Source organism: Neovison vison, chromosome 5, assembly GCF_020171115.1.
Source record: "Neovison vison isolate M4711 chromosome 5, ASM_NN_V1, whole genome shotgun sequence".
Lineage (NCBI taxonomy): Eukaryota > Metazoa > Chordata > Mammalia > Carnivora > Mustelidae > Neogale > Neogale vison.
Window position 1 is genome coordinate 64,922,167 of NC_058095.1, and position 24,097 is coordinate 64,946,263.

The 24,097-nt window shown below is 44.3% G+C and overlaps 1 protein-coding gene and 1 pseudogene across 1 annotated transcript in view; one reads left to right on the top strand and one right to left on the bottom strand.

The window, feature by feature from the left end:
• The window catches only part of LOC122907367 (cytospin-B-like), a 699,233-nt gene that overhangs the window by 300,373 nt on the left and 374,763 nt on the right, over positions 1-24,097 (bottom strand).
• The window catches only part of LOC122907368, a 45,836-nt pseudogene continuing 27,958 nt past the window's right edge, over positions 6,220-24,097 (top strand).

Consider the following 24,097-nt stretch of genomic DNA (forward strand, 5'->3'; position numbering starts at 1 on the left):
AGTGTTTGTTTGTTTTTTTTTTAAATTTAGCTTTTGTTTCCTCACCCTAACAACCCACATAGTGGACATTATCTATTACTATCCCCATTTTACAAATAATAAAACCAATGGACGGGGTGCCTGGGTGGCTCAGCGGGTTAAGCCGCTGCCTTCGGCTCAGGTCATGAACTCTGAGTCCTGGGATCGAGCCCCGCATCGGGCTCTCTGCTCAGCCGGGAGCCTGCTTCCTCCTCTCTCTCTCTCTGTCTCTGTCTCTGTCTCTCTCTCTCTCTCTGCCTGCTTGTGATCTCTCTCAAATAAATAAATAAAATCTTTAAAAAAAATAAAAAAATAAAACCAAGGGACACATAAGTTAGGACTTAGCAGATTGCCTCCTGAGTCCACACTCATAGTCAGTACTTCATGTTGACTTCATATCACAAAAGCAACAAAAATTAATAAAATGTGGGGCGCCTAGGAGGCTCAATGGGTTAAGCCTCTGCCTTCGGCTCAGGTCATAGTCTCAGGGTCCTGGGACTGAGCTCTGCATCGGGCTCTCTGCTCAACAAGGAGCCTGCTCCCCGCCCCCCTTCTCTACCCCAATATTCATAACAACAATGGCCACGGTCGCCAAACTGTGGGAAGAACAAAGATGCCCTTCAACGGACAAATGGATAAGGAAGATGTGGTCCATATACACTATGGAGTATTATGCCTCCATCAGAATGGATGAATACCCAACTTTTGTGTCAACATGGACAGGACTGGAAGAGATTATGCTGAGAGAAATAAGTTAAGTTTCACTTATTTGTGGAGCATAAGAAATAACATGGAGGACATGGGGAGATGGAGAGGAGAAGCCAGTTTAGGGAAATCGGAGGGGGAGATGAACCATGAGAGACTATAGTCTCTGAAAAGAAACCTGAGGGTTTTGAAGGGACGGGGGGTGGGAGGTTGGGGGAGCCTGGTGGTGGGTATTAGGGAGGGCACGTATTGCATGGAGCACTGGGTGTGGAGCATAAACAATGAAATGTGTTACACTGAAAAGAAATTAAATGATTTAGGGCACCTGGGTGGCTCAGTGGGTTAATCCTCTGCCTTTGCTCAGGTCATGACCTCAGGGTCCTGGGACCCAGCCCTGCATCTGACTCTCTGCTCAGCAAGGAGCCTGTTTTCCCCTCTCTCTGCCTACGTCTCTGCCTACTTCTGATCTCTATCAAAGAAATAAATAAAATCTTTTTTAAAAAACGCTAAATATTCCTGCTGTTCATTAGTACCCCATGCATCTCCATTTTATTTTACTTATTAATTTAAATTTTATATATAAATATTTATTTATTTATTTGACAGAAAGAGACAGTGAGAGAGAGGGCACAAGCAGAGAGGGAGCACAAGCAGGGGAAGTGGGAGAGGGAGAAGTAGGCTTCCTGCTGAGCAGAGAGCCCCAGGCAGGGCTTTATTCCAAGACCCTGGCATCAGGACCCCAGCAAGAAGCAGATGCTTCACAATGGAGCCACCCAGGTGCCCCACTACATTACCTATTAAATAAGTTTTATTAAGCAACACTTTTTTGGGTCTGCCTTCTATGTGTTAACGCTAACACATTGTGTTTTCCTTTGCTCTTTTGTGATCACTGAGGATGTTAGGAATCTTCATGTGTTTATTGGCTGATTTTTTTTCTCTTTGTGATATTTCTGTTCAAGTATTTTCATTGTTTTTAAGTTACCTACCTTTCTTTATTGATTCATAGTTATTCTACATATTTTTGTATACAGGTAATTAGTTTGTATATCGATATAGTGTTTCACAGTTTTAGTCTTGTCATTTGGTGGGCAAGATTTTTTTTTTTTTTTTACCTTTTAATGAGTAGAGTACAACTTGCCAACCTTTCTTACGCTTCATGTTTTTGGTGTCTTGTTGAACTAATCTTTGTCCCCTCCCCCAGATCGTAAAAATATTTTCCTATTTTACCTTCTAGAAAATTTGTGATATCATCTTTCGAATTTAGGCTACATCAGTCTGGAATTGAGCTTTAGGCTATTTTCTTCCATGTGGATATTCAACTAGTTTAGCACTGATTTGTCAAAGTCTGCCCTTTTTTGTTTGTCTGTTTTCTCTGGTCACTTCAATACTCTTTTTGTAATAAATCCAGTCCCATCAGATTCTCCTCTTACTCTCTTTATCCCTCACTGTTGCTCTTGCTGGGTAATAACTAGTTCTTTTCATTTCCATGGAAATTTAAGAATTGGCTTATCCATGTACACAGGCACTTGCTAGATAGGAAACTGGGATTGCATTGGATCTCTCAATCAAGGTGGAGTAACTTATATCTTAGGACCTTGATTAATTCACCTACTGGTTCTAATATTTGTTCATTCTTTTAGAATACCTTTCTATACAAATTTCACTCATTTTATCCAGTTCTTATAACTTTAATTATTCCTCCATAACTTATTATACTGGCTAGGATATCCACTTCTAGGTTTGTAGATTAGTTGTTCAATTTTAGGTGTTCAATATTACAAAATTGTATTTCTGCATTGTTGAACTTATTATGTTTCTCTTAGAAACAGCACATCACTATGTGTGCATGTATGTATTAATGAAATCTAACAAATTTAATCTTTTAATTAGAGTATATAACCCATTTACAGTTCATGAAGTTACTAAGCCCCTAAATTTTTGTCCGTTGTGTTGCAATTTTTTTGCTTCATCACTTTTTGTATCCCTTTTTAAAAATACATATATTTTTCCTTTTTATCTTTAAAATGCTGATAAATGCTGTCGGCCTCCAAATCTCTGCTCACTAAAAGTACATACAAACTGAGAAAAAATAAATGTAGACTTACAAAAATAACCATTTAGCTTTTATAGATCCTTCTTTTCAAACACTAGAGAATTTACTTTAACAAATAGAAACAAATTCAGAAGGAAGGAGTAGGATGAAAGTTACCTTCATTAGCACATAAACAGATATTAAATACCAAAGAAACTATAAACTCCAAAAATATGAAAACTGTTTTTCAAAAGATGGCATATGACTTTCAGTAACAATAGCTTTCATGGAGATTTAGGAGGTCGAGGTGGTAGAATTGTTCAGTAGGAACCAAAAGCATGCAAATAACCTTGGAATGAAAGGAAGGAAGACTGAGATTCTAAACAAAAAAATTTTCCCAGCACCTGGGAGTGTGACTTTATTTGGAAATAGGGTCCCTGTGGATGTAACTAGCTAGGATAAGGTCATATTTGAGTAGGGTGGGCCCCTAATTCAATAGAACTTGTGTTCTTATAAGAAGGGAAATTGGGATACACAGATATGCACTGAGGGAGAAGGCCATATGAAGAAGCCCAAATCCAGAGAAATACTTCAAACTGGGAGAGAGGCCTGGAACAGATCCTTCCTTAATACCTTCAAAAGGAGCATGGCCTACCAACATTGAGGCATCTAAAACTGTGACACTGTCCATTTCTGTTGTTTAAGCCACTAGGTTTGTGGTATCTTGTTATAGCAGCCCTGGAAAACTAATACAAACCTTGTTAGAGGAAAAGAAACCAACCATAAGCACATGGGGAATTGAAAAAATATATATATAGATATATATATAAAATAAATAAATATATAAATAAATATATTTATTTATATATATAAACAAAAATACATATATATAAATATATAAACAAAAATATATATGTGTGTGTATATATATAAATATATATATAAATATATAATATATATTTTTATATATATATATTATATAATATAATTATATAATTCTGTCTGTTAAATATATATATTATAAATATATATTATATATATATATTAATTCACATACTGGTTATATATATATATATAAATATATATATATATATTTAACAGACAGAAATCACAAGTAGGCATATATATATACATATATGTATATATATGTGTGTGTATATATATATGTATATATATGTGTGGAAAAAATATATATATATATTTGTGGTATCTCGTTATAGCAGCCCTGGAAAACTAATACAAACCTTGTTAGAGGAAAAGAAACCAACCATAAGCACATGGGGAATTGGAAAAAATATATATATGTGTGTGGAAAATATATATATATATGTGTGTGTGTATAAATATATATATGTTTTTCAATGTTTATTATATCTTTATATATATATTTATATATATAAGTATATATATATAAAAACATTGAAAAACATTAAAACATTGAAAAAGAACACACATTTGTGAACCCTGTGAAAAGGAAATCAAGCAAACAAACAAAAACTGAGCCCCAGATTCACTCAGCTTTTCATCTGGAGGAGTTCTGGATGGTGGGGGTAGGGATGAGATTCCAAGGAAAAAATGGGAGTCTCCCTGGTGTGAGGAAAGAGAGATTGGAATTCAGGAAAGCTGGAGTGATGAAAAGGCCATGGGTTTCAGAAAGAAGGAAGTCAAGTAGAAAACAAGCTCTTGGAAATACACACTGGAGTCCTCTTGAGTCCTTGCTCAATAGGAAGCAGTGTGTGTCTAATAAAATGCCCCAGGTTCTAACAAAGAGTAAAGGCAACTGAACCAGATGGTTGACAAGACTCATACAAGGCTAGAGGTCATTGGAGTTCCAACCAGCCAGAGGGAAGAGTTATTTTGGCTAAGTCAGAATATTCAGTAGAGAGCCGGTAAGGATCACGAGTTAGTAGCGGGACTCAATGAACCCTAAAATAAAGGTTACTGTACAGATTCCCTCAACAAGTTGAAGAACAATTTTAGAAACAGTTAGAATTACCTACTGATATCTCACTGCCCGTGTGACAGCCAATAATAGAAGGAAGATAGCATCCAACAAGTGACTCAGTTCATTTAAAGGAAGGTAGTTCAAAAGGGAGGATGGAACAGATGGGAAAAATAAAATACAACTAGCAAGGTAGTAGACTTCAACTTAAACATTTCAAAAATTACCTTAAGAATTAACTATTAATATTCTATTTAAATAAAAGACCTAAATATGTCAGAGAAAAATAAACTTTAAATAGAATGCAGAGGATAATATAGATTTTGTGAAAAGAAAAATTATGAAAAGGGCTATACCGTAAACATACTAATCATCAAAGGCTGAATTTAATAGGTATTGACAATAGCCAATAGAAAGACAACCAACATAATGAACAGAGAAAGATGACAATTCATAACAACAAAGGGTCAGTTTATAAAGACATGGCCATCATAAAGGTGTCTGCATCCGGTTAGAGAGCTTCAAAATACAAGAAGCAAAAACATCCTGAAAAAAATAAATTGACAAATCCACAATTCAATTTGGAGAATTCAACACTCATCTGTCAATAATTAATAGAAGAAGCAGATAGAAAAATGGCAAGTAAATAGACCTAAAAATCCATTCAACCTGCTTGACCTGTTTGGCACTGGAACACAAGGCCCAACAAATGCAGAATACCCAAGGACGCAGGAAATACTCATTGAGATCAACCACATTCAAGCCCATTTTAAAACAAGGCTCAATAATTTTTTTATTTTTTTAAGATTTTATTTATTTATTTGACAGAAATCACAAGTAGGCAGAAAGGCAGGCAGAGAGAGGAGAGGAGCAGGCTCCCCGCTGAGCAGAGAGCCAGATGTGGGGCTCGATCCCAGGACCCTAGGATCATGACCTGAGCTGAAGGCAGAGGCTTTAACCCACTGAGCCACGCAGGCGCCCCTCAAGAATTTTTTAAAAAGCAGCTGAGGGGCACCTGGGCGGTACCCTCAGTGAAGTGCCCAACTCTTGGTTCTGGCTCAGGTCCTGATCCCAGGCTCTTGCGGTTGAGCCCTGAGGCAAGCTCTGGGCTTGGTGCAGAGTCCACTAGGACTCTCTCTTCGCCCCGCCCTTCCCGCCTCCCCCACTCATGGGTGCTCTTTCTCCCCAACAAACAAATCTTTAACAAAAATGAACAATAGCTGAGAGTGGGAGGGGTGGGGAGAGAAGCGGCGGGAGGGAAGGGGGAGCGGGAGGAGCCGGAGATACTGCCTTCTCCACAGGCAGGGCTTGTTCAGCCGCAGCCGCCGCCGCCGGACAGAGAAGCAGAGCGCCTGAGCTTAGGCGCGCCTCCGCGGGGAGACCTGGGCCCAGAGAGCCGCGCTAGCAGCGAGTAGCGCCTCCCGAGGCCTCTGAGCGCGCTCGCTTGGGGGCCGCAGGGCGGCAGACCGGTCCAGGGAGGAGGCGAGGGCAGCTCCCAGGCGCCCCCCGGCGGATAGGCGGGATGTGCATGGAGATCCCCGCGGGACTGACGGAGCTGCTGCAGGGCTTCACAGTGGACAAGGCGAGGCACCAGCCTGCAGACCTGCTAGAGTTCACTCTGCCGCACTTCACGCGCCTGCAGCAGCAGAAAGAGGGCAAAGGCACCCGTCCTTTGGCCATGAGGGCGGGACCTTGGGGGGAAGGCACCGCCGCGGTGGCGGCACCCCTAGTAAGGGGGTCACTTCGCGGAGTAGCCAGGAGGCGGGGAAATTTAGTTTTCTTTTGGCAAGGAGGATTTTACCAAACAGCTCATACCTAGTCTTCAGAAAGTCAGAATTCAGGTGCCACCAATGCCGCTTCTTACGCCTTGGCGCCTTAGGAATCGGTTGGGGGAGGGAGCTGAAGACAGTGGTTGAGAGGGAGGAAGGCTAATTTCCGGACAAGGGCCCCAGTGGCGCCTCTCCCATGCTGACCGCCAGGGGGCGTGCCCACCGGCGCGAGACAAAGCCTTGGACACGTGACCACCAGCCGGCCCTCCCGCTTTACTGCGCTGGCCCTGGTGGCGGTTAAAATGGGGCGGGGCTTGGGTGACAACCAAGGTAGGGAGCGCTTGGAGGAGAAAGCAGGGGCCACTGGAGGCTGGGGAGGTGACCGAGGGGTCCAGGTGGCAGGAGGGCCATGCCTTTGAGGCCCTTGGAGGGTGCACTCTGTGAGTCGGGGTTGGGGGTCCTGGTGTGGGAGGGCCTGGTGCCCCGGAGGGGATTGGGGAAGCTTGGGGGCCAGGTCAGCCTCAGAGAGACCTAAGCTGGAGGAAGGACCTGTGCCTCTGTGTCCCCCTTCCCTCCCCCACAGACCCCTGCACTTTCCTCCCCTCCCCTGGGCCCCACATCAAGATGCGCTGGCAAAGTTTGCAGTTGGAGCAGGCCCCCTACTCAAGGCCCTGGGCCTTGAGTGCTTTTTCCACCTGGAGGAACTGAGCATTAGAGAGGTCTGCCTCTTTCCAGCGGTGTGAGCCCATTAAGTTATTTCAACTCCCAGAGCCTCAAACTCCAGTTTTTCCAAAGAAATGAATGAGAGACTATGTTAGAAGGCTGTTAAACTGTAAACGATTGCTGCTTTTCTCAAGCCCTCTGTGGCAGCTGGACTGAACGTTTTACATAGGTCATCTCAACCCCAGAAATTAGGGTTCTCACTTTTATCCTGCCTGTGAGCAAATAGGCACTCTGAGGGAACAGCGACTTGCCCAAGGTCTCAGAGCAAGTGAGTGGTGGAACCAGGATTGAGTGCTAGGAGAGGCCGACTGCAAAGCCCACGCTTTTAACCACTAAGTCGCTGCTTCTGTCCTTATTTACATTATTAGAATTATTGTAAATGCCTGGGTTATCATTCCGCTTGCCTGTGGGAATATGAATGTATACAAAGTGAGTTACAGAGCTCTAAAATTGTTCCTGGAAAGATGAGAGGCCCTGACATCAATATGCTTCCGATTAGGTATAGGTTTTCCCAGAAGTATGAAATTCTTTTTATTCCTGTGGAAAGGAACCAGAGCTGGTATTGCACAGTTCATTGATAGGTTCATGTACTAGGAAATTAAAATGGGAAGCAGAGTGAACTGCCGATGGTTATGGTCAATATTTCTCTAAAGGAAACTCCACAAAGAATGTCAGGTGCAGGGGAGATACTTACACAGTCAGTCATGTCAGGAACTTCCCTAGTAAGTAGTAATTTTAAGTCATTCATCTATTCTTTCATTCATTCATTCATTCATTCATTCAGAATCATGGAATACTCACCATTTGCCAGGCTATGGGGATAATACAAATAAGACACAGTCCATTCTCTTAAGGAGCTCTAGGGTGTGTAGGGAGGCTGACTGATACCTGAGCACCATAAAACAATATCCTAAGTGCAGTGATTGAGAGATGCATGGGAGATATTTAAAAAACAAAAATCAAGGACACTTAGTGCAGGATGGTCAGGGAAGGCCTCCTGGAGAAGGTGTGCAGGGGAGCTGACAGAAAGAGTTCCTAGGGGTTATTTGGAATGCAATTGTCTTAGAACACAGTCAGCGTGATTATAATAATATAGGCTCTCCCTGCGAAGGAGAACTCAGCTGTGGTCCAAGGAGAAGGGTGACTGTGGCTCGCCCATCCTTGGAGATGACCAGGGCCACTTAGAAGAATGGTTTTGCCATGTGGTTCTGCTCATAGGTCAAGAATAAACCTGGCACATGCATGATTCATGTTATTTAAGTATAAAATGCCCCAGGCTCCTTTTTATTTTTTTAATTATTATTATTTGTTAATATTTATTTATTTGACAGAGAGTGAGAGAGAGCACAAGCAGGGAGAGAACAGGAGAGGGAGAACAGACGCCCCACTGAGGAGGCAACCCAATGTGGGGCTCCATCCTAGATCCCAGAATCATGACCTGAGCCAAAGGCAAATACTTAACTCCCAGACACCCCCCAGGCACCTTTTTGAAATAGTTGATAGTTCCAGTGTGAGAGGAACACTAAGTCTGGCTGAGTAGGAACAGAAAGAAAAGTAAAGGAGGGAATGAAGCAGCTATACATTGTATTTGGAATCACAATCTTCTTTTCTTTCTTTTTTAAGAGAACCCTTGGAGAGTGAAAGGATGCATTAGAATCAGAGCATTTGGAAACAAATGAGCCTTTAAGAGACTTGAGCTCAAAAGGAAAATGTCTTGATTTGGATCAAAGCGGTTCCAAGGAACCAGAGATTAGTTTCCCTGAAACACAGCCCTCAAGCAGGCTTGGGGAGAAAATCGATCAGATCCTCAGGATGAACTGGGATAGGAAAGGAGAGAGGAAAAGAAGATGATCAGACTTAAGTGAGTGGCAAGAGGAAGAATTCCAGTCCAAAGCAGAAATTCCGGAGAAATCACTGGTGTCTACCAGCGAGGACATATTGTTTTGAAGGGATGACCGCGCCAACGTGTATCCTTTGATAAGGGAGTGTAACATGGTTTTTAGTGTCCTCTAGTGCTTTAAAAGCATTGTGAAATAAGGGGATTTTATGCATATGGAAGAAAAAATACCACCCAAAATATCCTTTTGAACTAGTAATAGACTCGTATGTTTTAAAGTTCAGTTCAGCGCTCTGGAGGGACATGTGTGACAGAAGTGCTGCCTCTGGGCCTGACATCTGGGTCCGACAGTGTTGCTCCCCAGGCAGGAAATTCCGGACCTGGTTTTTCTGTTACATAGGGTGCCCTTTCTTGTGGGAGACTCAAGGACAATCTCTCCCTCTCCTCCCCATTCCCCTTCTTTCTCACTTCCTCCTCCTGCTCCTCCATTTCTTTCCCCTTTCCCTCCTCTCCTCACCTCTTCTGCTTTAGATGGCTTGATGCTTCTCCACAAGCTCCTAAAACCATTACGGGCTCCTAAAACTGCGCATTCGGAGATGGACCAGAAAGCAAAAGGTATGGAAAAAGTGAAAGGCACTGAGAAAGGCACTAGGGTGTCGACTGGCATCTGCCTTTGCCGCACAAATATCACCATTTACCAAGAGAATAAGAGGAGGAGAGTTTTTCCCTTCCTCCTGCATGTGCCACTGAAAATTGCTTCCTAGGATTCACCTCTATTTTTCCCTGTAGATTCTGCCTTTGGAAGATTTGTAAGTGATCAGATGCACATAAAGTGTTTAATGTAGTTCCTGACACACAGTGAGCACTGGACGGGTGTTCACATCTGGATGATGATAGTGGTGGTGGCGGCAAGGATGGTAGTGATGATGAGGATGATGGCAAATACCTAGTGGGAGATGCAGACAAATGACAGTCTCGTTTCTGTAGACTGGGTTTACTTTGAGCAGTGGCGTTCAAGGTCAAAACTTGGGCTTGTCCAGTCTGAAAGATAGAACAAGTTTCAGAGACCGTGAAGACTTTTGGCTTGTTTAGCCAGCTAGCACGACATCCGGGGATATCGCTAATGAGAGCAAGTGTCCTGCATGCCAGGGGTTTGGGTCCCCTCATAGCCTTGGGCTCACTGCAGAACTCAACTCTTCTAGACCACCTCCCTCCACAAATTTGTTTAGCTCCTTGAGGACACCTTCCTTCTGTTCCCCTTCCTGTATTGGTTTTTTTTCTCTCTCTCTATCTCTCTTTATTTTATTTTATTTATTTGACACAGAGAAAGAGATCACAAGTAAGCAAAGTGGCAGGCAGGGAGAGAGGGGGAAGCAGGCTCCCTGCTGAGCGGAGAGCCTGGTGTGGGGCTCTAGGACCCTGGCATCAGGGCAGGCTTAGCCCACTGAGCCACCCAGGTGCTCCCCCTTTTTTTCTTCCTGTTAAAAATAATATGTGCTTTTTTAAAAAAAAATTAAAACAGAGGCACCAGGGTGGCTCAGTTGGTTAAGTGTCTGAGTTTTGATTTCAGTTGGGGTTGTGATTGTGATCTCAGGGTTGTGAGCTCAAACCCCGCATGGGGCTCTGCACTGGGCATAAGGCCTGCTTGGGATTCTCTCTGCCTCTCTCCCTCTGGCCCTCCCCCCTCTAAAAATAAATAAGTTAAAATAAAAAAAAATCCGGCAGATTCCACTTCTCGTACAGACCATGCCAAATCCATTTCCTGAAAGTGACTGTCATTCCAGTTTTGTATAACTGTATATCTTTACAGACCTTTTCCTGGGGATCTATGGACATGTGTGTGCGCACACAAACCACACACGCTAGGTTTTGTTTTCTTTACCAGTAAGATCTTCTGCATGACCACTTAGTATGTCTCGGAGGGTTTTCTGTATCAGGGCGTGTAGAACCACTTCCTCATTTTAAATTCAACTGGTGCCCTGTTATGGATGGCCGTTTTCATTACTTCTGATTTGTTCTCACCAAAGGGGCTTCATTCAACAAGAGTGTTCCTGCCTCTCTCTGCCTGAAGTATCCCCCTTTTCCTTTGGGGTCCCCTGCCTTACACCAGAGGCCTGGAGTAATTCAGAGTGCTCCTGGTAAGTAGGCATAACCCTGGATACTGACTTCCACCGAGAAAACAAGGTGTCTTGCATTTATGAGAAGGACTCTTTGATGATTGTCAAGTGCAGTGAAATCTGCTTTGGACCATAGCGTTTTATGTTCACGTTTGGAAGGTTGCTGTAAGAGCCAGCTACTCCATGACCATTCACCATGAACAGTAGCACTAGTGCCCAGCATCAGCTGATAGTGCGTGCTTTCAGTGAGTGTGAGCACTGCTGGAGGAAGGAGGTCCCGTTAATACTGAGTGAGTCAGTTGCTAACTAATCACTTAGCCATCACTTTAGAAGCTACCACATTCAATTAATTGGCCTCGGTTAATTTTTTAAATGGAATGCTTTTATTTTAAGTCATCTCTACACCCAGTGAAGGGCTGGAACACTCTGAGATCAAGAGGCATAGGCTTTACTGACTGAGCCAGCCACATGCCCCTAAAGTCTATTTTTTGGAGCAATTTAGATTGATAGCAAACGAAATGAAAAGTACAGGGTTCCCATATACTCCCTTGTGCCCCCCACCAGGTTCCCCTTTTGTTAATATCTTTATTAGTGGGAGACATTTGTTAGAGGTGATGAGCCCATGTTGACTGTTATTATTAACTAACGTCCATATTTTTCTTTAGGGTTCACAATTGGGGGTGTGACATTCTCTGGGCATTGACTAAGGTATGATGAGGTGTATCCACCATTGTAGTGTCCTACAGACTTGTGTCACTGCCTTCACATCCCTCGTGCCCCACTCTCCATCCCTGCCTTCACCCCCTCCCTCCCCGGCCATCATTTTCTCCCCCCCCCCCGTCTTCATAGTTTTGCTTTTCCAGAATATCATGTAGTTGGAATCATACAACATGAAGTCCTTTTTAAAAAGATTTTATTTATTTATTTGTCAGAGAGAGAGAGAGAAAGAGAAAACACGTGTCGGGGAAGGGGCAGAGAGAGAGAGAGAGAGAGAGAGAAGCAGACTCCTGGCTGAGCAGGGGGCCCAATGCAAGGCTCCATCCTAGGACTCTGAGAACGTGACCTGAGCCAAAGGGAGACACTTAACCAACTGAGCTACCCAGGTGTCCCCACTGTGAAGTCTCCTAAGGTTGGCTCCTTTCACTTAGCAAAATGTATTTAAGATTTCTCCATGTCTTTTCCTGGCTTGCTAGTTAATTACTTTTTATTTCTGAATAATACTCTTTTGTATGAATCCACAGCTTTTATAAACTGTTTTAATCACTTGTGTGATTTTTATAAGAGACTTTGCACACAAAAATATGCTTAAGTAAACTACTATTGAGTTAAAAGTAATAGATTTATAATACGTCAAATTTTTCATTTCAGAAAATTTTTATCTTGGATTTATTCCTGGGAATATGGAATTTTTAATCATGCTTAGGGAATTTTGTCTTTTTGTGCTTTATTCTTCCAGGGGAAATGGTATATGAGGACCAAATACAAATATTCCCAGCTGAATAATTGCCTTTCTTATGAAGTTCCTCAGTGACTGTACTGTGACTTCCCCCTTCCATCTATTTTCATGAAGTAAATTGAATTTCACAATTTTAAGTGCTCACTATGTGTCAGGTATTGAGCAGCCTAGGTTCTGGGGATTAGGAGGATAGGACGTTCTTTCTGTTTACTGTTGACTTTCTGTTCTTTTTAAAGCAAGGTATAATTCATATACCATTAAATTTACCTTTCTAAAATTTACAATTGTGGTAAAATACACATAAGGTAAAATTTAGCATCTTCAAAAATAAAGATTTCATTTATATATTTGACAGAGAGAGAGGCAGAGAGAGAGGAAACACAAGCAAGGGGAGTGGGAGAGGGAGAAGCAGGCTTCCCAAGGAGAAGGGAGCCTGGCAGGGGGTTCAATCCCAGGATCCTGGGGTCATGACCTGAGCTGAAGGCAGACACCCAATGACTGAGCCACCCAGGTGCCCCTCATCTTTCTTTTAAATATTTATTTATTTATTTATTTGAAAGAGAGGGGGATTGGGGAAGGGCAGAGAAGAGTCTTAAGCAGACTATTCATGGAGCCCGATGTGGGGATGGATGCCACAACCCTGGGATCACGACCTGAGCCAAAGCCAAGAGTCAGTTGCTGATCCAATTGTGCCACCAGGCACCCCTAAAATTTACCATCTTCTCCATTTTGAAGTGTACAGCATCGTAGTAGGTACATTCACACTGTGGTGCAACCAACACCTGGAACTCATCTCCTGAAAAGGAAACTCCCTACCCATTGAAGAACTCCCCGTTTCCCAGCCCTGCTCCTGGCAACCACCATTCCACTCTCTGTCTCTACGGAACTGATTCTTCTTGGGACCATGTCCGTGGAATCCTACCATATTTGTCTTTCTGTGACTGGTGGATTTCACTTCCATGATGTCCCCAAGGCCCATCCATGTCATAGAGCATCGGGTCTCCTTCCTGTGGAAGCCTGAGCAACACTCACATGTTGTTCATCCCTTCATCTGTCATAGGACACTTGGCTTCCCTTTACCTTCTGTTTTCTGTGAAGTATGCTGCTCTAAACATGGGCATGTGAATGTCTCCTTGAGAGCCTGCTTCCAGTTCTTTGAGGTAGGTAACCGGAAGTGTCATTGCTGCATAATATGCTAATTCTGCTTTCAGTGTTTGGAGAGCTCTCCCTGGGGCTTTCCAAAGCAGCTGCATGATTTCACATTCCTATCACGAGTGCCCAGTGGTTCCAATTTCTTCACATCGTCATAAAATTGACCCCTTTAAAGCATACCATCCATTGCTTTTTAGCATGTTCACAAGGTTGTGCAGCTGTCACCACTGTCTAATTCCAGAACATTTTCATCCCCCACAAAAGAAATCCATATCCCCTAGCCATCACTCCCCAACCACCTTCCCCAGGCCCCCAGCACCACTGAGCTCCTTTCCATATCTATGGGTCGGACTGACCCTGCACTGTGTGTGGCCCCTTTCACTCAGCGTCATGGATTTGAGGGTCCTCCGCACCCTAGCATGCCACTGAGGATGTTCTTGAAAGGATTTCCCTCACTTTGAACTGATGATGTGAAATCCTTCCCCTCCAGAGACTGCGCCAGGGGTGCCTGGCATCACAGTTCTGGGCTCCGTACACTCAGGGTCTTGCCTTTTGTCTTCCAGACCATGACTTGGTCTTTCGGATGGAACAGTTCTCTTCCTGTTTACTACATTCAAGATGAAAACCAGCGAGTTCTTCCGAACCTCTGTGCTGACACTGCGTTCATCTACGATGTCTTCAAGAATACTCAGCATCATCTTCAGGTATGCAAGTTTTTGTTGTTGCTTTTTAAGATGTATTTAATTAATTAATTAATTAATTTAAGAGAGCAAGCAAGAGAGAGCAATAGGGAGAAACAGACTCCCCTGCTCAGCGGGGAGCCTGACCTAGGGCTCGATCCCAGGATCCTGAGATCAAAGACTTAGCTGAAGGCAGACGCTTAACTGACTGAGCTGCCCAAGAGTCCCCAGACATATATTTTAATAAGGACCCTCCTTAAGTCAATGCCTAGGTCAAAAACATCACAGAGGGCTTCCCAAAAGTCTAGTCCATACTCAGGGATCCATGCCATGTAGGTGCAGAATTTTCTCTCTAGGTGTTGGAAACACACAAGCCCACAAGCAGCCCTTCTTGGAGCTTAGTTGAATGTGCAGCACTGAGCCCAGTGCTGATGGGAGGGAGGGGGGGAGTTTGTGTCTGCAGAGCGAGGAAGGAGCAGCAGGCAGAGGGACTGAGAAGTAGGGACCATGTCAGGCAGCTGTCCAGCCTCCTGCAGAGTCATGTGGCTGGGAGTGGCCTTGATTATCCATCCATCCATCCATTCATTCCTTCATTCATTTATTCCATAGTTATTTATCAGAACCTCTTTGTTTCAGATTCTGGGCCTGTAGTCATGAACAAAACATGGAGCTTATAGTCTCATAAATACCCAATTACAAATTACAACAAACACTCCAAAGGAAATGTGGACTGCTGCAGGAGAGAGATGAGGAGTGAGAGATGGCCCTCCAGTTGGTTGTGCTGGCAAACATGCCCTTTGTGCCGAGATCTGACTGACTGAGGAGAACCAACCATGGGCAGTTTGGGGAGGAGCAGTCCAGACCCAGGGAGCTCCAGGTTTGCAGGCCTGCCCATGGGGTCCAGAAAGAAGGCTGGTATGACTGACACGGAATGAGCAAGGGAAGAGGAAGGAGGGAGGAAATGGGCTATTTCCTGGCAGGCAGCACTAGCATCTTGTTTCCAGAAGGTTCCTGAGTTACTGGGAAAGGATTGTGAGGGGATGGGAATGAAAGCAGGGAGACCAGCAGAGAGGCTTTTACTCCAGATCTGCTCAGTGACCTGGATGGACACTGTTTAAGGGAGAGGAAGCCAGCAGGGCTTCAAGGGGGCTGGAGGTGGGGCAGAACCCCAACATTTATTCCCCACCTGGGTTCACAGTTGGGCACATGCCTAGATTTGTAGGGAGCCCTTGTCCTTGTGGAGAGTGTGGCTTACCCTTCAGGGGTTTTGAGGGAAAGAAAATCGGAAAACCACTGATTATGGAGAAATGCCAGGGAAAGGCCATAGGAGTGGGATTTTCAGCCTGATGAACCAGGAAGGGAAGCTTAGTTCTCTCTGTGGGGCTCCAGCCTCTCTGGCCATCCTGAATGTTTCAGAGCATTTTCTCTGCATTTCTGCAGGGCCATGCTAATGTGATCTCCTGCCTCTGCATCAGGGAAGACAGACGGTGGATTGCCACTGCCGACAAAGGGCCCGACTGCCTGATAATCACATGGGACTCCTTCACAGGGTAGGTGTGGTGCAAGCCTCTTTTTCCCTGCTCTGTGTAGCATATCTGCAACAAATGAGAAATGCTGGTCTGGGCATGCAGAAGCCAGCGGTGGGATGCCGGGTGAGGGTGAAGCAGCCTGGGGTGACATTACCTTCATGAATTTCCCCCATTACAATTCTTGGCCCTTTAGGCCAAGAAGGTTGGTTTGGCGATGTCCCAGAGTAGATGAGGGAGGTTAACTCTAACCCAGCTTGGAGGCCCAGAGAAGTGAAGTCATTTTCCCCATCTACAAAAAAAAAAAAAAAAAAAAAAAAAAAAGAGGCTAATCATACCCACTGTTTTAGTTTCCTTGGGCTGCTCTAAGAAATTACCACACCCTGACGTGCCTGAAGGGCTGAGCAGGTTAAAGCCTCTGCCTTTGGTTCAGGTCCTGACCCCAGAGTCCTGAGATCTAGCCCTGCATCTGTCTTTCTGCTCAGCAGGAATCCTGCTTTTCTCTCTCTCTCTCTCTCTCTGCCTGCTTCTCTGCTTACTTGTGTGATCTCTGTCCATCAAATAAATAATTAATATCTTTAAAAAATTTACCACATGCTGAGGGGCTTAAAATAACAGAAAGTTATTCCCTCACAGTTCACGAGGCTGGAAGTCTGAAATTAGGGTGCCCTAAAGAGTGGTTCCTTCTGGGGCTCTGAGGGAGAACCTGCTCCAGGCCTCTCTCCCAGCTGCTGGCGGTGGCTGGCAGCCCTTGATGTTCCTTGGCTGGTAGACTAATCACTCTAGTCTCTGCTGCTGTCTTCACATGGCGTTGTCCTCTGTGTGTCTCTTTGTGTGTGCCCTTCTATCAGTTCAGCAGTCCTTGGTTTTAGGATCCATCCTAATCCACCCTCATCTGAACTAATACGTCTCAAGGACCCTGTGAGCATTATATGCTCACATCCTGAGGCTCTGGGTGGACCTGACTTCTGAGGAGGCCCTCAACACACTGCACTTACCTTACGGGACTGTCATGAAGACCAGTAGCAAACAGTACATGGCCCATGATAGATGTTCATGTGTGTTTTCTTTCTTCATTCCTGGTCCTAGAGGCAGAGTGCAGTGCTAGATTAATTCATAAGATTGTAAGGCCCTGGTTGAGTTGTAGGGGTGGTGACATAGGGGTGGATGAGTCCAGTTGGGGATGAGTAGTAAGAAGTTGTTTAAAGCTCTTGGGTATTCTGGAAAGTTAGGTTGAATGTTCTAAGATACAGGTCCCCCCGGTGACTGGTGATGTCCTAGGGCCCTGTTACTTAATCCTGGTCCTCATCTTACTAGATGTCTCAATGGCATTTGACACTTGTCATTTCCTTGGCTTCTCTGATACCACGTCCCCTTGGTTTTCATCTGCCTTCTCAGACTCTGCTTCCTCTGGCCCAAGATGGTGAGGAGGATACAGTTGGTCCTTTTCTCCAGCCAGGAGGGAGCAGACCTGGGGTGGTAACCACACCATCTTCATCTCCCTAACCACCTCATAATTCCTCTTTTCATGGATGAGGAAGCTGCTGGAGAACATTCTACCTGGATGTCCCGTGGATATCTCCTGCTAAAATGTCCCCAAGCCCTGTTACATCACCTCCCAGAGGCCTTCTAAAGCCCACTCTGCTGGCCCTGCCCTCCCACTCCCACCTGGCCAGCCTCCTCCTCTGCAGCTTCACTCTGCAACCCAACCTCCAGGATGGTGATTTAGAATACACATAACATGACATTGGCCATCTTCGTATTTTTAGAAAAGATTTATTTATCATTTATTTAAGACCAAGAGAGTGTGAGTGGGGGGAGGGCAGAGGGAGAGGGAGGCAGAATCCTCAAGCAGACTCCTCGCTGAGTGCGGAACCCAACATGGGGCTTGATCCCAGGACCCTCAGATCATGACCTGCACTGAAACCAAGAGCCAGAGGCTGTACCAACTGAGACACCCAGGTGCCCCATTGTAAAAATATATATTTTTTTAATTTAAAGATTTTATTATCTGCTGGAGGCAGAGGCTTTAACCCACTAAGTCACCCAGGCGCCCCAAATTATGATTTTTAAATGTCTAATTTGGTGGCATTAATTACATTCACAATGCTGTGTGACAATCGGCACTATTTCCGGAACATTTTCATCACCCCAAACAGAAACTCTATGACAGTGAGCTCCCCATTCTCCTTCCTCTGTGCCCCTCATCAACTTTCTTTCTCTATAGGTTTGCCTGTCATCATTTTATGTCCGTGAATCATATGTGGCTTTTTATGTCTTGTTTTTCTCTCAGCATAATGTTTTCAGAGTTCTCCCGTGCTGTGGCATCAGTCAGTGCTTCCTTTGTTTTCAAGATTCTATCACATGGATATACTGATTCTGCTTATCTACTCATCTGTTGATTTTTAATAATCTTTTAATTGAAAGCTAAGGTCTCCTTTGACCACCATCTCCAATCTTTGCCCTCTTCCTGGAGGTAGTAAATTTGGTGTGTTTCCTTCCAAAACATTTGCTATTGTCCTAAATACAGATCCATGGACATCAGCGTGCAGCATCGTGTGGTTGTTTTCCACAGCATTTTGAGTCTGATCTTTTCACAAAAGCAAAATCTGTTTCTGTTACTCCCCTGCTGAACACCCTTCAGAGGCTGCCTCTTGCCGATGCAGCCTGAGATAGAGGGAAAAACGCATTTTGCATCCTAGTCATGGGAACTTGTCCCCCAGAAAGTGGAATTCCCCTTCTGTGTGCCTGGCTGTCACCTGTGGCTGTCACATGCTTCCAGCTGCAAGTAGTGGAATATCTGACTTACACATGAAGAAAAGTTGTTCTATCCTGTGATAGAGTCCACAGGAGGAAGGGTGGGTGCCTCACATGTGTCTCTTCTCTGAAACTGTTGCTGGTAGCTCCCTTCCCCAGGCGCAGCTGGCTCCCTAAAAAGGCTTTATTCTTTGTGTTTTTTTTTTCTTTGCTTTGCTTTTTTCTAAGATTTTATTTACTTATTTGACAAAGTAGAGAGCACAGGTAGGCAGAGAGGAAGGCAGAAAGAGAGAGGCGGAAACAGACTCCCTGCTGAGCAGGGAGCCTGATGTGGGGCTCAATCTCAGGACACTGGGGTCACTACCCGAGCTGAAGGCTTAACTGACTGAGCCACCCAGGCGCCCCGATTTGATTTTTCTCTTGCCTATAAAGCTGTCTCCCCGACTAGACTAGGGGTGACTCTGGCAGTGATTTTTTTTTCTTTTTAATTGCAAAGTAAAGTGAATCTTTGGTTAATGATTCAATATGTCAATGCGAGTTTTATGATATAGTAAATGATGAATTTGGGACCCAGAAAAAAATCAGTTGGTTTTAGAATTAATATTCACTTTATTAAAGTTATAAACTAAGAACCATAGTTTTCCCTTAAGTTTTTTTAATTCAACTTATAAATCGTATTCCTTTTATAAATCTAGCAGATTTTTATAATTGCCTTTAAGGAGGTTTTGATTAATGTTTGGCCCAAATCACAGATTTGATTACTAATTCCTTTTAAAAATTTTTAAACTGCACTTAGAAATTGAATATATTTGGTTTTATCTCTAAGTTCTTTAGTAGTCTGATTAAAAAATAAACCCTTTACCCATACTTAGAGAATTAATGTAAATCTAATAAATTAGACATAACTATGGCAAATCTTAAGTTCTCTTAAATAATCTAATACTGTTTATAAACCAGTGTGATTTGAGTGTAAAATTACAAGTCTGAATCAATGACGGGCTTTAAATTAGAGTCACAAATTCAATCCATCAGAGGCTCTGATATGTTAAATTCTTTTAAACATCACCCATTCCTAAGCAAAATAAACAGATTCTCTTCCCACCAATATGTTTACAGAACAGGCCCAGGTGACATCACTGGCTCTCTGTTTTAATTCTGGAAAGCCACAGGGATAAGATGCTTTTCCCCACTAAGGACATCATGGTGTCATTCACAGCAATGTTAGGACTGCCTTCTCTCAAATGATTTTGGGGGCTAGTTCCCAGGGGGATGAAGCCTTCTCCGGTGACAGAGAACCAGCCAGGTCCTCAGCTGGGACACAGACTTGGTCCCAGCCAGTTGGGGCCGTGGAATGACCTACAAGGCCTGCTGGTATTTCCTGTAACAAGAGCTCTGTAATGAAGAACAATGGGAAACTACCAGCCCGTGGTCCTGGATCAAGAGTCCTACCACCAGCCTTTGCTCCCCTGACCCCCGTGCTGCTGCTCACTCACATCACTCACATCCTTGCTTCTGTTGTGTTCCTCTGGCTCACTTAGATATTTAAGTATCTCATTTAATTCTGCATGTGACAAGGTTTTTCCTGCTTCTTAGGGTTCTACAGTCTTGCCAGTGACATAGTATAGTAGTGAATGAGGGAAGGAAAATTGAGTCCTTCCTTACCCAGACCCATCTCCAGAGTCACCCTTGTTTAGTTTAGAATCTGTTCCTTTAGACTCTTCCATGCACAGAAATGTGTGCACTCTCTCTCCCTCATGCAGGATGAAGCTAACTACACTGTTCAGCAACTTGCTTTTTTCACAAAATTTTGGTCACCTTCCCACATCGGCCTCATTCTTTTTTTTTTTTTTTTTAGTTATTTTTCAGAAAAAGGGAGAGAGAGAGCATAAGTTTTCAGAGTGACAGGCAGAGGGAGAGGAAAAAGCACGCTCTCCACTGAGCAGGGAGCCTGATACAGGACTTGATCCCAGGACCTGAGCTGCAGGCAGCCCCTTAACCAACTGAGCCACCCAAGTGCCCCTGCCTCAATCTTTTTGCAAGTAGCCTAGTTTTTCATTATATGGTTATGTCATAATGTTTTTTAACAGTTCCCACATCCGTGGATATTTGTATTTTTGAGATTTTTTTGCCATTAAAGCAGTGCATGATGAACATTATTTTTATATTTATCTCTGTTTAATTTTGCTATTCTTTTTCTGGGAAGAAAGCTGTAGAAGAGCAATTGTTGAATCCTAGGGTGTGTGCATTTAAAATTTTGACAGATGCAGCTAAGTTGCTGTCTAGAAAGACTGTGCTTATTTTCATTCCCACTTAGGTGGGAGGGCGCTTGTTTTCCTGAGAGCTGGGGTATTGTCCTAGGCATCTTTTTTTCTTATTTCCGTCCTTCGTGCCTGGCACAGAATCAGCGTTCAATAGTGGATGACAGTTGACTTCATGAAGAGAACAAACAGCATGTTTGCATAATGCTGAGTTAGTTTTATTATTTTTTAAAATTAGGTAAAATTCACATAAGGTAAAATAGGCCGTTGTGAAGCCTGCGATTCAGTGGCATTGAGCGTGTTTATAATGTTGTGCCATCGCCGCTAGTATCCGGTTCCAACTGCTGTTTTAAAGTCATCTCTATGCCCAACGTAGGGCTGGAACCCACAAACCCGAGGTCAGGAGTCACATGCTCCACCAGCTGAGCCTGCTGGGTGCCCCTAGTTCCAAAACCCCACAAGGAAAACCTAAAGCCCTCAGTCATCCCTCCCATTCCCCCTGACAGCCACTGACATGCTAGTCCATCCCTTTGGATTTTCTAATTCTGGAAACTTCAATCAATGAGCTTGAACAATGTGTGGTCTTTGTGTCAGACTTCTCTACTTCATGTGATGTTCTGGGGGGTCCACCCCTGATACAGCAGGGGTCTATGCTTCCTTCCTCTGTATGGCTGCATTGCAGTCTGTTGTATGGATGGACCACATTTGTTTCCTCCATAGCTTTTGAAGCGAGTCCTTCTGGGGAGCAAGGCAGACCTCCACAATTGGGTGTTCCCTGGTCCTGTTTTGCACCATTCCTGTGCACACAATATTGACAGCTGCCCAGAAGGCAATGGCATCGGGGCCATAGCCATCACCTGGGTTGCCAAATATCTGGGAACCATCTCTGATGCTGAAATCCAGATATGGGGCACGTGGAGGCGGCCTCAGTGGGCTGGCTGGCCTGTCAAGTGGGTCCTGGTGAGCAGTTCATGTGGTGATGTGATGCTCTCAGGGAAGGACTGGATCCCACGGCCCCTCATTGGGGGTTCTCTTTCTGGGGTTTAGCTCATGGTGCCATGTTCCTGAGCCAAAGTTACATGGCTACCATGAGAGGTGTCGGGTTTATCAACAGTCTTCAGGAACCTTCTCATTCTGCTCCATCTACTGTCATTCACAGGAACTTTGCATATGGAGGTGGACCTTAGCCGTGGAAATGCCAACATGTACCCGCAATCTCCTCAAAGAGTATGGTGTTCAGGTGAGCTCAGTTTGAGTGTGCAAAGCTAGTCTACAGTCACACCAAGCCCAGGTCCAAACCTACTTTTGGTTTTGCTGGCATTCAGTTATGGTACACTAGCACTTGTAAAAAACAAAACAAAACAAAACAAAAAACACCATGGCCGTATCCTTGATCTCATTTTACTCTTCTTGATAGTGAGCAATATTTTCTTGAGCATATATTATGTGCCAGGTTCTGCTAAGTTTGTTACAGCAAGCATCTGACACAGTCAATGCAAACGTGCTGGGAAGGAGTTCTTTAGTAACACAATGGACTGCTACTGTTAAGTACTAGGTAATTTGTCTGAAGTCATGGGCCAGTGGCCTTTCCTGTTCTAGACATGCTCTTAACTGCTCCTGAGACCCAGAAATTATTAGTCTCAGTTTGCTTGAAGCGACTTGCCAAGGACAACCACCGAGTCTACTCTTCCGTTCTGTATCGTCTTACTCATCGTTGCACCCTTCGCTCACCACACGGCTGCTTGGTCCCTACGATGTGCCAGACACTGTGCAAAGTGTTCACCTGGGTGCAGGACCCAGAACCCAGTCAGAGGTCCTGGGTGACTGGGCTCAGCTGGGTACATGCCATACTGCAGCTTCATGTCCACGTCTCTCCTTCTTGTCCCCCACCTTCCCTCTAGGTCTCCGCAAAAAATTTCCTCACAGCTTTTATAAGCTGAGCTGATACAGTAGCCGCCGGCCATAGTGAGTTTTTCTGTTGCTGGAAGAAACCACTCTGGGACTTATTAGAGCTTGCATTGAATCTGTAGATTGCTTTGGGCAGTTGTCCTCTTAACAATCCATGAGCTGTGTGGCTCAGTGGGTTAAAGCCTCTGAGCTTCTGCTCAGGCCATGATCCTAGGGTCCTGGGACTGAGCCCTGCATCAGGCTCTCTGCTCAGTAGGGAGCCTGCTTCCCCCCACCTCCCACCTGCCTCTCTGCCTACTTGTAATCTCTGTCTGTCAAATAAATAAATAAAATCTTTAAAGCAAGTAAACAAACAAACAAAAGAATCCACGGGCACAGGCTGTCTTTCCATTCTCTTACATCTTCTTGAGTTTCCTTCAGCAGTATCCTTTGCAGCAAACAAACCCTCCACTGAAAGTTTGTTCGTAGGTCTTTTTATGCTATCATAAGTGGATTGGTGTTCTTCATTCCCTTCGTGGATTTTCATTGCTAGTCTATAGAAACACATCTGCTATGTGTAGGATTTTGTGTCATGAAACTTTGCTGAATACAAGTGGCTACTTGGATTTAAGTCAGTTAGAGTGAGATAAAACTAGAGATTCAGGGGCGCCTGGGTGGCTCCATGGGTTAAGCTGCTGCCTTTGGCTCAGGTCATGATTCCAGGGTCCTGGGATCGGGCCCCACATCAGGCTCTCTGCTCAGCAGGGAACCTGCTTCCCCACTTTCTCTGCCTGCCTCTCTGACCACTATGTGATCTCTGTCTGTCAATTAAATAAATAAAATCTTTAAAACAAAACAAAAACAAACAAAGAAAACTGCAGATTCATTTCCTTGGCCTCACTACATTTCAAGTACTCCCCAGCCACCAGTGGCCAGTGGCTGCCTAGTTTGGCAGAACAGATGAACCACTATCTCGGCGGCAGAGGAATGTGCTGTGGACAGCGCTGCAAGGCCCCAAGTCTGGAAGGATTCTGCCATATTCTACCTGCTCTACATTCCTGCCCACCCCGCTGGACTAAGCCCTTCGATTTGGGCTTGAGTCACAAAGGGTGAGCAAGCTCTCAGCACAGCCCAGCTTTCTAGTAGGCTGGCTGTTTCATTAGAGTGAACTGTCTCACACCTTCTCTTCATCCCTCCCCATCCCTTCCTCTTCCTCTTGGCTGATGACCTCTCTCATT